This window comes from Sminthopsis crassicaudata, chromosome 1 (genome assembly GCF_048593235.1).
Source record: "Sminthopsis crassicaudata isolate SCR6 chromosome 1, ASM4859323v1, whole genome shotgun sequence".
Lineage (NCBI taxonomy): Eukaryota > Metazoa > Chordata > Mammalia > Dasyuromorphia > Dasyuridae > Sminthopsis > Sminthopsis crassicaudata.
In genome coordinates this window covers 732,037,571-732,049,079 of record NC_133617.1, presented here as the reverse complement: position 1 = coordinate 732,049,079, position 11,509 = coordinate 732,037,571, and the positions used below count along the sequence as shown (strand labels likewise).

Below are 11,509 nucleotides of genomic sequence, written 5' to 3'. Positions count from 1 at the left end.
GTAGCTTCACATAGCAGGGCTTTTGACAAAAGTGTCCAACTTGCTCAAATTGGGACAATTAAAATGCCTTCCAGGTGCACTTTAAAGCTTTTATCTTATGCAATTTTTCTGGCAGGCTTTAGAGATGAAGTTTTCTCTAAGCCTTCCTGGATCCATTGAGGTAATGTCATTTACAGTCCCTGAGGTCTTTGATCAATTTCAGAGAAACATTCAAGTAATAGTAGAGCAGAAAAACAAAGACAAAAGGTAATGTAGTTTCTGGATATACAATAACAGGAAAGGCTAAACATAAAGGATGCTCATCACCCCACGCCGAGCCCAGGTTGGGTTTTTACTCTCTGCTTAGTGAAATGTACTGACAACGTGACTCACTCCATACCAGGGCCGCTGATGGGCCAATTGTCTTCTGTAAGCAGCTGTGTTTCCAGAAATGCCATCTGGGGGCAAGAGGACAGATGGCTCATAATCCAAAGACAAAGCGCAAGAGAAGGAGAGAAGGAGGGCTAAGGGAAGAGAGAGAGACAGATAGAGACAGAGAGAGATAGAGAGACAGAGAGACAGAGAGAGAGAGAGAGAGAGAGAGAGAGAGAGAGAGAGAGAGAGAGAGAGAGACAGAGACAGAGAGAGAGAGACAGAGACAGAGAGAGAGAGACAGAGACAGAGAGAGACAGAGAGAGACAGACAGAGACAGACAGACAGAGAGACAGAGAGAGAGAGACTGACAGAGAGATAGAGAGAGACAGAGACAGAGAGAGAGAGACAGAGAGACAGACAGACAGAGAGAGACAGAGAGAGAGAGAGAGAGAGAAAGAGAGAGAGAGAGAGACAGCGACAGACAGAGACAAAGAGACAGACAGAGAGAGACAGAGAGACAGAGACAGAGAGACAGAGACAGAGAGAGAGAGAGAGAGAGAGAGAGAGAGAGAGAGAGAGAGAGAGAGAGAGAGAGAGAGAGAGAGAGAGAGAGGTAGGTTCATTGGGAAGGAAGAGGTTATTACACTCATGGATATTTAACAGATCTAATGACTGTGCCTGCCAAATGCAATAATCCAACCTACCTGACTGTGGGTGGATAACTCTTTATGTGGAGGGACTCATCAACTTTAATTGGCATAACCTCACTGCATCAAGGTTTTAAAAAAATTAAAATTAAGCCTGAATTTAGCTTTCTTCCCCTGGTACTCATGTTGCTTCACAGACTCAAAGTAGTATAGCTGATATGGATGGGGAGGAGGCTTTTTTAAGAAACATGTATAGAAAGGAAATCTTCATTTATAAATTCTTTATACATTCTCCCCTTTTCCCCCCTAAATAGATGCAAGTTCTTTGAAGTCAGGCGATATTTTGGTTTTTTGTCTCTTTATCTTTGATGCTTTATAAGTGTTGGCTGATTTGAATGCCCAAAGATTTTTTTAAGTGTACCTCTGAATTAAATGATGTATGAATTCTCTATTGAGGAACCATATGATGAATAAATATCACTCTATATGTGTTCCTTCTCACTAGCTTAAGGTTTTAGAGAGCTGCTGTAAGCACTGAGTTCCCAGGGTCATACTGCTCAAACCCTCACTCAGAGAACTCCGGCTGTCCACTATAGCAGGACTTCTTAACTTTTTTATATGCATAAAAGATGCATTTTCACCCAAGAAATGTTTACATAACCCCAGATACATAGGTATATAAAATAGGTAATACAAATCAAACATTTACTAATCATAAATCATAATTTTATGACTTCCACTTTCAGTTATGTAACCTCACATGGGATCATAATACACAATTTAAGAAGTTTTGCACTAGAGTACATGCTAAGCTGTGGAATAGGGCAGCTAGCTTGTATAGTAGATAGAGTACCAGGTCTAGCATCAGGAAGACTCTCCTTAATTTAAATCAGATACTCTGAGCAAGTCATTTAGCTCTATTTGCCTTGGTTTCCTCCACTATAAAATGAGCTACAAAGCAACTCGCAAATCATTCCAGTATCTTTGGCAAGAAAATGGAGTCCCAAAGTCAGATGCTAGTAAAAGCTATAAAATGCTGAAATATAAAGAGACTTGACAAGATGACAGTTAACATTTCTTTCCACACCTCTCCCTGACAAGTTCCTCCACCCTAACCAGAACCAAATAATTACTCTATGATTCAGAAGAGAAGGCAATGATGTGAACATCAGGCAAACCAGTTCTGGTTCTGTCTCCAATAAAAACTTGCAGCTTACTCCTCTGTTAAGGGAGGCCAAGGAGATCCATTATCTCTTAGTCCCTTTTGAGTTCTAAAGTTCTAGGACTGTAAAGGGAGAATAGGGAAGGTAGACTGACCTTTGCTAATTCTCCCTCCTCCCATCACATGGTGACTTTATCCTGAGCTTCCAATTTTTATTCCCTTTGCTCCTTCAAAGACCACCAATACAATTCATTTCAGGTCTTGTATACTAGAACTTTAGGATGACTTCTTCACCTTCATTCTACTCTAGATAGTTGGAGCTCTCAGCCAATGGAAGTTTGCATCTTTTGATTAACAACCTCCCTCCAACACAAAGATTTCCAATTTTGTCTTGCAAATGAACCCAGGAGATACATTTCACCTTTCATCTATTTCCCTTTAATCTCCAAAAGTAGATCCATAAGTGCTATATTCCCAGGAGAGATCTTTGGGTATTATTAATGGATTTCAAAGAGTTCTCTTTCATCCGGAGGCTCCAATTTGGAGAAATCCAAATGATAGAATTGATGGAGATCTTGTTTCCCCTTTGCCTAACAATGTTTTCAATCAAGCTGTAATATATAAAATGTCAGATGGCTCATTGCGTCTTGGCAAAAGTTGGGGAAGAAACTTGTTTTTATCATTAAGAGCATTAGGAATAGGGTTTGTCTTCATGAAGTAGCAGTTATAGCATCACAGCCTCACAGATAACCTAGCAGACCTCAGAGGTGATCCAGATCAACCCCTTTATTTTATCAATAAGGAAATTGAGGACTTTGGGATATTAAGTGGTTTCCTCAGTCACCCAGATGATAAGCTGCAGAGCTTGGATTCACAGCTCCTCTTACCCTAAATCCATAACATTTCACTATGGAAAATATATATTTTTTTCAATTCAATTTGATGAACAGTTTTAAAAGCAAGGCACTACAATAAGTACAGAGGCAGAAACAAAGCAAGAAGGCGGCCTGCCCTAGGGAGCTTATGGTTTATCATTGAGATTCAACATTTATTTAGGTAAAAAACAAAATGCCATGAAAAATGATAAAAGAGCAATTAGCAGGAAAAGGGGAGAGGAGGTAAAAAAGGATCAGGGAGGGGAAGGAGAAGGTGCTAATCAGAGCATTGAAGAAAGTTCAGGATTCTAAGAGCCACAGGTGAGGAAAGAGGACAAGAGGTCCTTTCCTTTGGGCAAGAATGGAGATGTCTAGTTCAGGGAACAGCTATGAAACTAATTTGGCTGGAAAACAGAATCATGAAGGGGATTAATATGGAATCAGTCTGGATAAGTACGTGGAATCTGACTTGTTGAGAAATGCCAGGCTGAAAGGCTTGCATTTTATCCTAGAGCTGAGAGCAACTGAATATTGCATAAGGGTCAAAATCATGGAGTGTCATCTGTGATTTAGGGAATTATTTTCTTTGAAGAAAAAATGAAGAACTGTATTAATTAGCCTCAATACTGATTATTATCTCCAAAGGCTGGGTAAAGGAAAGCCACTTCTCCCCGATGAGGCCATGACCAGTCTTTCAGTCTCATTATGCATTACTCCCACCTTCCCACACACTTTATTGTTGAGTATTTTTCAATCATTTATTTCCAACTCTTCATGATCCTATTTGGCAAAGTGGCTTCGCATTTCCTTCTACAGTTCATCTGACAGATAAAGAAACTGATTCAAACAGGATGAAATGTTTTTGTCCAGAGTCACACAACTAGTGTCTAAAGCCATATTTGAACTTAGAAAGATAAGTCCTGACTCTAGACCTGGAACTCTATTCACTTAGGTGTTTTCTTTACTCTAGAGATGAGCCAAATTGGTTTATTGTTTGTGACATTGGACATTACATTTCTATCTCTATGGTTTTACCAAGGCTTGCTCTCATGCCTGGAATCTATTTCTTCCTCAGTAACTCCTCCTATTGAAATCTCTTATTTTTTTAAGACCTGCCTCAGGTCCCAGCTTCTACATGAAACATTCTCTGATTTCTCTATATGCTATTTTGTGTTTCTTTTATATTATTATGCACACACTTAGTATGTTTTGATCCTTATTGGAATGTCAACTCTTTGAGAGAAGGATATGTTTTCTTTTTATCTCTTTAGCTCTGATTTGTAGCCCAGTGCCTAGCACATTGTAAGAACTTAGTAAATGATTGATTGATTGAAAATCTGAAGTAAAGATGCGTATTCATTTGATAAGTTAATGATATTCCTTCTCCTTTCTTACCATGAGATGAGTATGTGTATTCATTCTCTAAAACTTTGATCTTTGAGATATTTATTAATGAGAAAAGGAAACCAGCTTCTTATAAAAGTTTTGGGTATGCAAAGCCCTTTCCTTGCAAAAACCTTCTGAGATCAGTAGTATACATATGACTACCTTCACTTTCCAGATGAAAAACTAAGGCTCAGAAAGGTTATATGACTTGACCATAGTCTTTAAGATGGTGTCAGAGACAGGATTCAAGTTCATAAAGTGGGAGACTCAAAGACATTTGCTCAGAGGACCTGGATTTAATTCTGTTTTACTTTTTATCTATGCAATCTTCATCAAATTACCTAATCTTTCCAGGATTTTATTTCCATTTGTGAAAAATGAGGCACTTAGACTAAATTGGCCCTGAAGCCTCTTCCAACCCTAATGGTGGAATGTGAAAGGAGCTGATATGACTAAAGATGTTATCTTTTTATATTTGGGTTCCTCGTTTATAAAATAAGGAGATTAGATTAAATGAGCATGAAGATCTCTTCAAGCAATGACTTTATTGGTCTATCATCAGCCCAGTTTTAATGCCTTTGCTTAGCACAATTTATGAGCTCTTCAAATATACAATTATTCACTCTAGAATAACTCATGCAAGCCCATTTTGTAGTGGCCAAGAATTGGAAATTGAGTGGATGCCCATCAGTTGGTAAATGGATAAATAAATCAAGGTATATGAATATAATGGAATATTATTGTTCTCTAAGAAATGATGAGCAAGCTGATCTCAAAAAAATACTGGAAAGAGTTTCACTGATGTTGAATGAAGTGAGAAGAACCAAGAGAACATTGTACCCATTGTACACATCAATAACAAGATTATGTGATGATCAATTATTATGGACTTGGCTCTTTTCAACAATGAGGTCATTCAAGGCAATTCCAATAGACTTGTGATTGAAAGAGCCATCCACATCCAGAGAGAACAATGGACCCTGAATGTAGACCAAAGCATAGTATTTTCATCTTTTTTGTTGTTGTTGCTGTTTATTTGCTTGTTCTTTTTTATTTCTTGTGTTTTCCCCCTTTGATCTGATTTTTCTTGCACAGCATAATAAATATGGAAATATGTTTAGAAGAATTGCACATGTTTAACCTATATTTAATTACTTGCAGTATAAGGAAGGTGGTTGGTAAGGGAGGGAGGGAAAAAAATTGGAACACAAGATTTTTCAAGGGTGAATGTTGAAAACTATCTTTACATGTATTTGGAAAAACAAAAAGCTACTGGTCTTGAGGAGCCTTACTCATTTACACATGTGTTCCTAGGGCTTTTCCCATATGACTTGTTTTCCTCTTCTGTAAAACAAGAGCATTGGACTATATAGCTGTGGTTTCAGACGTCCTTTCTACTTCTAAATCTATGAATTAATTCTTGAGGCCAGAAAAAAAAGTAAAAACTACCACTTAATTATTTAAATATGAATTATACACTCTGAGGCTAGAAAGGGCTTTGGAGAATATGGTTCTAGTCCAGTCCTCTTATAGTCAAGGAAACTGAGGCCCAGAGGAAGGAAATAACATATGTGATTGCAGGACAAATTAAGAGCAAAACTAGGATTTGATCTCCAATCTTATTCCTCTTTCAATTTGCTTACCATTGCGCCATCTCTGATCCTCTCAGGATGATCACATTCAATGAGGGTACAAATGTTGGTAGTTACATAGCCTATGGGTATGTATGGCTGACAGATCTCCATTATCTTTTTTTCTAAATCCGTAATTTAATATGGGGAAGAAAAGGCTAGTAACCTCCTAGAAGCCAAATCTTCTAATCCATTACAAGTCATTGATTTGGTTCTGTTCTCTTCAACTGAGTACCCTGATATATTTTAAAGCAAATTAGAATTGTCATTGTGCTGCAGGATACACTTAGCCACCCCTGATTTCCAAATCAGCAGGCAGCCCTTTTTGTGGTGGCAAGAAACAAAACTAAATGGATGCCCATCAATTGGCAAATGGCTGAATAAATTATGACATATGAATGTTATGGAATATTATGACCAACAGAATGAATTCAGAGAGGCCCGGAGAGACTTACATGAACTGATACTGAGTGAATGAGCAGGACCAGGAGATCATTATACACATCAACAATAAGACTATCCAGTGGTCCTCAAACTTTTTAAATAGGGGGCCAGTTCACTGTCCCTCAGACTGCTGGAGGGCCGGACTATAGTAAAAAACAAAAGCTCACACTCTGTGTCCGCCCCTCAGCCCATTTGCCATAACCAGGCAGGCCGCATAAACATCCTCAGCGGGCCCCATCTGGACCACCGGCTGTAGTTTGAGAACCCCTGGACTATACGATGATTACTTCTGATGGACATGGCTCTCCTCAACATTGAAATGATTCAAACCAATTCTAATTATTCAGTGATGAAGACAACCATCTACACTCAGAGAGAGGACCACGGGAATTGAATCTGGACCACAACATAACATTCTTACTCTTTCTGTTGTTGTTGCATTTTGTTTTCTTTCCCAGGTTTTTTTTTTCCTTCTTGATCAGATTTTTCTTGTGCAGTAATATGACTATAAATATGTATACATATATTGGATTTAACATATATTTTAACATACTTAACATATATTGGACTACTTGCCATCTAGAGGAGGAGGGGGGGGGAGAAGGAGATAATTTGGAGCAGAAGTCTTTGCAAGGGTCAATGTTGAAAAATTACCCATGCATATGTTTTGTAACTAAAAAGCTTTAATAAAAAAAAATTAGGCATTGTACTAGGTGCTAGAGATACCACTACAAAGAATGATGAGTACTATTAGCTTTTCCAAAGCAGGATCCAGTTCCAGTGCTCAGACAGCCATTGTGTGCTTCTAATCAACAGTCACATCTGGAACCAGAGTACTAGAGCTTAGGCTGTTAATGCATCCAAAAATATTCAGTGATTCACTCTGAAATAACTTCAGAAGCATCTGATTTTACTCATATTGTCTAATATGGAAAGTGTTTAAAAGTCCCCAAACTCATATAAAGTAGATATGGAACAGATCAGTATAACCCCAGATCTGTCACTATCTTTGCAACCAAGGGCAAATCACTTAAATTTCCTTGACTTTAATTTTCTCATTTATAAAATAAATGAGTTGAACTTAACGACCTCTGGGATTTCTTCCAGTTCTGTATCTATGGTCCATGATTCTCTGCCTCTTAGGTTTGTACCAGCAGTAAATCTATGAGTCTATGAATTTTGAGATGAGGATAAATGATTTTCTGTATGATATATCCTAACAGATTTTATATCCTCCCCCAAAATAAAATTATTCCCTCTTGGAAAAACGTTCTCATTAAATGGGTCAAATCTCTACTTGACAATTTAGGAAACTCAGACTTAGTGAAACTGAATGACTTGTCCAGGATCACACAGCTAATAAGTGTGAGAGAAGATATAAACTCAGATCTTTCCTAATTCTAAATCAAAAAATGTTGTCAACTATATCATGCTGAATAACCTTGGCTCATATATTATGCAGTGGGCTTTTAGTTGCTCAAAACTTAAAGTGAACCAATGAAATCTACAGCTTTTGTCATGTTCAGTTTCCTTCACCTGTAAAAATAAATGAGTAGAACTAGCTAACCAAGATTTATTCTGGCTCTAAAAGTATGTAGAATAATTGCACATGTAGCATCATTCAAAGGAAAACAGGTTTTCCATCATCAAGCATTTATTGAAGCATTTACTATGTGTCAGACAAGCCTGGGGATATAAAAGGCCCCAAAACATCAGGAAGGTCCCTGACCCATATTTAATCTTCCTTCTAGTCAGCATATCTAAAATTCCACAACTAAAAATGAATGCATCTCTTTGGACTTTCAAAGCTTTTCAGTCTTTAAGAATCTCCCCATTAAGATGAAATTATTTCTGGAAGGAGTAATACTTTAAACTGAGTTCAATAAAAATCAGTAAACAAATGACTACTATTTGAAAAAATGGTCAAGATTCTCAGGAAAAGTTATACTTAGATTGACTCCTAGAATGGATGGGGAAATTGGAAACACAAAAAAGGAGGAGATTTTCATGAAATGGGAGATAAGAGGATGTTAAATTTTGCCTGCGTCCCAACTGGACCAAAGGGCACCCCTAATGAAAAAAAAAAGGTTAAAAAGCAGAGGATAAAGACATGAGGAAAAAGGAAAGCCTATGTTTTGTTAGACCAGTTTAAAAAATTCTGTTGAATGTATGAATGGAGAGATGGATGAGTAAAATATTTATTTTTAATAGTGTTTTATTTTTCAAATATGTAAAAAGATAGTTTTCAACATTCACTTTTACAATACTTGTGTTCCATATTTTTCTTCCTTTCTCCCTCCCTCCACCTTCTCCAAGACCACAAGCAATCTGATATAGGTTATATGTGTGCAATTCCTCTAAACATATTTCCACATTTTTCAAGCCACACAAGAAAAATCAGATCAAAAGAGAAAAAAAAGCAAACAAACAACAACAAGTGAAAATACTATCCTTTGATCCTCATTCAGTCTTTATAGTTCTCCCTAGATGTGGATGACACTTTCCATTACAAATCTATTAGAACTGCCTTGAATCACCTCCTAGGTGAAAAGAGCCAACTCCATCTCAATTGATCATCACATAATCTTGTTGTTATTGTGTACAATATTCTCTTGGTTCTATTCACTACAATCAGCATCAGTTCATGTAAGTCTTTCCAGGCTTTTCTGAAATCAGCCTAATCATCATTTCTTATGGAACAATAATATTCCATTATATTTATATAGCATAACTTAATCAGCCATTCTCCAACTTATGGGAATCCATTCAATTTTCAATCTGTTGACACTACAAAACAGATTGCAAAAAATTTTTTGCACATGTTGGTCCTTTTCTCTCTTTTATGATCTCTTTGGGATATAGACTAGTAGATACACTGCTGGATCAAAGAGTGTGCAATTTTATGGACCTTTGGATATAATTCTAAACTTCTTTCCAGAATGGTCAGAACATTTCACAACTCCACCAACAATGCATTAGTGTTCTAATTTTCTCATATCCTTTGCAAAATTAACATTATCTTTTCCTGTTATCTTACTCAATCTGAGAGGCATGAAGTGATATATTAATGTTTTCTTAATTTGCATTTCTCTAATCAATAGAGCATTTTAGATGAAACCTATATTAAGGCAAGTAGGCAATACAGTGGATAAGAGGTATCAAGAAGACTTTAATTTAAATCCTCTCTCCAACACTAGCTGTATGATACTGGGAAAGTTTCTTGGCTTTTACAAGCTTCTGTTTTCCCATATGTAAAATGAGTAAAACAATACCACCTACTTACCTTACCAGGTGGTTATAAGGATCAAATGAGATAGCATATGTGAAGAGCACTGCACAATTTTAAGTGAAAATCTTTTAAGTATATAAATGCTATCAAATATTAAAATAAGCAATATTAGTATGATTAAATGCTTACTACATGCCAAGTAATATATGCAAAGGAATGTTTGTTAAGTTGAACTAAATTTAATTCAGAAGAGAAGCTATATGTCTACTTGGCATTTATACTATAGTGGATATCCCTTCCATGGGTGGATTGAACTAAATGGCCACTGAAGTCTCTGTGATTCTGTGAATTAAATTGAAGTGCACTGAATTGAAAGAAGTGTTTCTTTGCCTGACTCCTAGAGGCCCCTTTCTCTTCAAAGCATTTTGTAATGACTAACATTCGACATAGCCAACAGACCCTCAGAGCCAAGTCAAGATTGCTTTTAATTATAAGAATGTCACAGTGTTGTTGGAAAAAGCAAGTCCAAATTTGTCTTCGGCATTGATGAGTGTCCTACAGCATAAAAATGAACCCAGGCTTGATGAGTATAAATTAAGAGAGTGGAAAATTAATGTGAGTGGGCTTAAAGGCTTGCAGGGTGCAAGGGTTAATATTAGAGTAGGAAGAGAATTTAGATATCATTTGACTCTAATTTTATAGATGGAAAAATGGGAGCTTAGAGTCAGTACTAAAATTCAGGTTTGTTCTCTAGCCCAGTGAACTTTCCTCATTTTATCATGCTAAAAATTAATCTTCCATCTTCCACAATTGTGACCTTTCCTCTGTATCTTTTTTCTACATCTTTCTCTCTCTCTCTTTTCCTCTTTTTCCTCTCTTCTTTTTTCTCCCTCTGTGTATGTCTTTGTATGTGTGTCTGTCTCTGTCTGTCTGCTTTTGTGTCTGTCTTCCTGTCTATATCTCTCTGTGTGTCTCTGTCTCTTTGTCTGCCTGTGAGTCTCTGTCTCTCTCTTTCTCTCACCCTTCCCCCATTCAGTCTCTATATTCTCTCTCTCTGGATGTGGATGATACTTGCTATTACAAGTCTATTAGAATTGCCTTGAATCACCTCCTAGCTGAAAAGAGCCAAGTCCATCTCAATTGATCATTCCAATCACTGTCTTTTGATATTTTTTATTTTCCAAACACTGTCATTTGGTACTTTTTATTTCTTTTTTTATTATAGCTTTTTATAGACAAAACATATGCATGGGTAATTTTTCTACATTGACCCTGGTAAAAACTTCCGTTCCAACTTTTCCCCTCCTTCCCTCCACCCCTTCCCCTAGATGGCAGGTAGTCTCCTACATGTTAAATATGTTAAAGATATTTTTTATTTCATGGATTTTCTAAACCTCCCTAGTTTTTAGCTCTCTAACTTCCCCCTCTAAATTTAATTGACTATCTTTTTGTATTTGCTTATCTGTATACAAGTTCTTCTCCCTCAGGAAATAGAAGTTCCTGTTGGGGCAATAACCTGCCCAGTAGTTTATACATTGGAGGCAATGAGTAATTGCTCAATGAATTGAATTGGCTATAGATTGTTTGCAAAGGACCTCAACATAATGATTCACGTGTATCCCCATTAGATTATGAACTCCTTGAAGACAAAATTATTTTTGCTTTTCTTTGTTTCCTTAAGGAGTGAGCACAGGCTTGGCACATAGTGTTTGATAAAAGCTTGTTGACTTGCTACATTAATGAATAACAGGAGAAGATAAAGATGAGTAACATTACCACTG

General features: G+C 36.9%; 1 protein-coding gene across 2 annotated transcripts in view; it reads left to right on the top strand.

Annotated features, from left to right (window-relative positions):
• The window catches only part of SYNPR (synaptoporin), a 375,540-nt gene that overhangs the window by 231,099 nt on the left and 132,932 nt on the right, over positions 1 to 11,509 (top strand). The gene's annotated exons all lie outside the window — the stretch shown is intronic.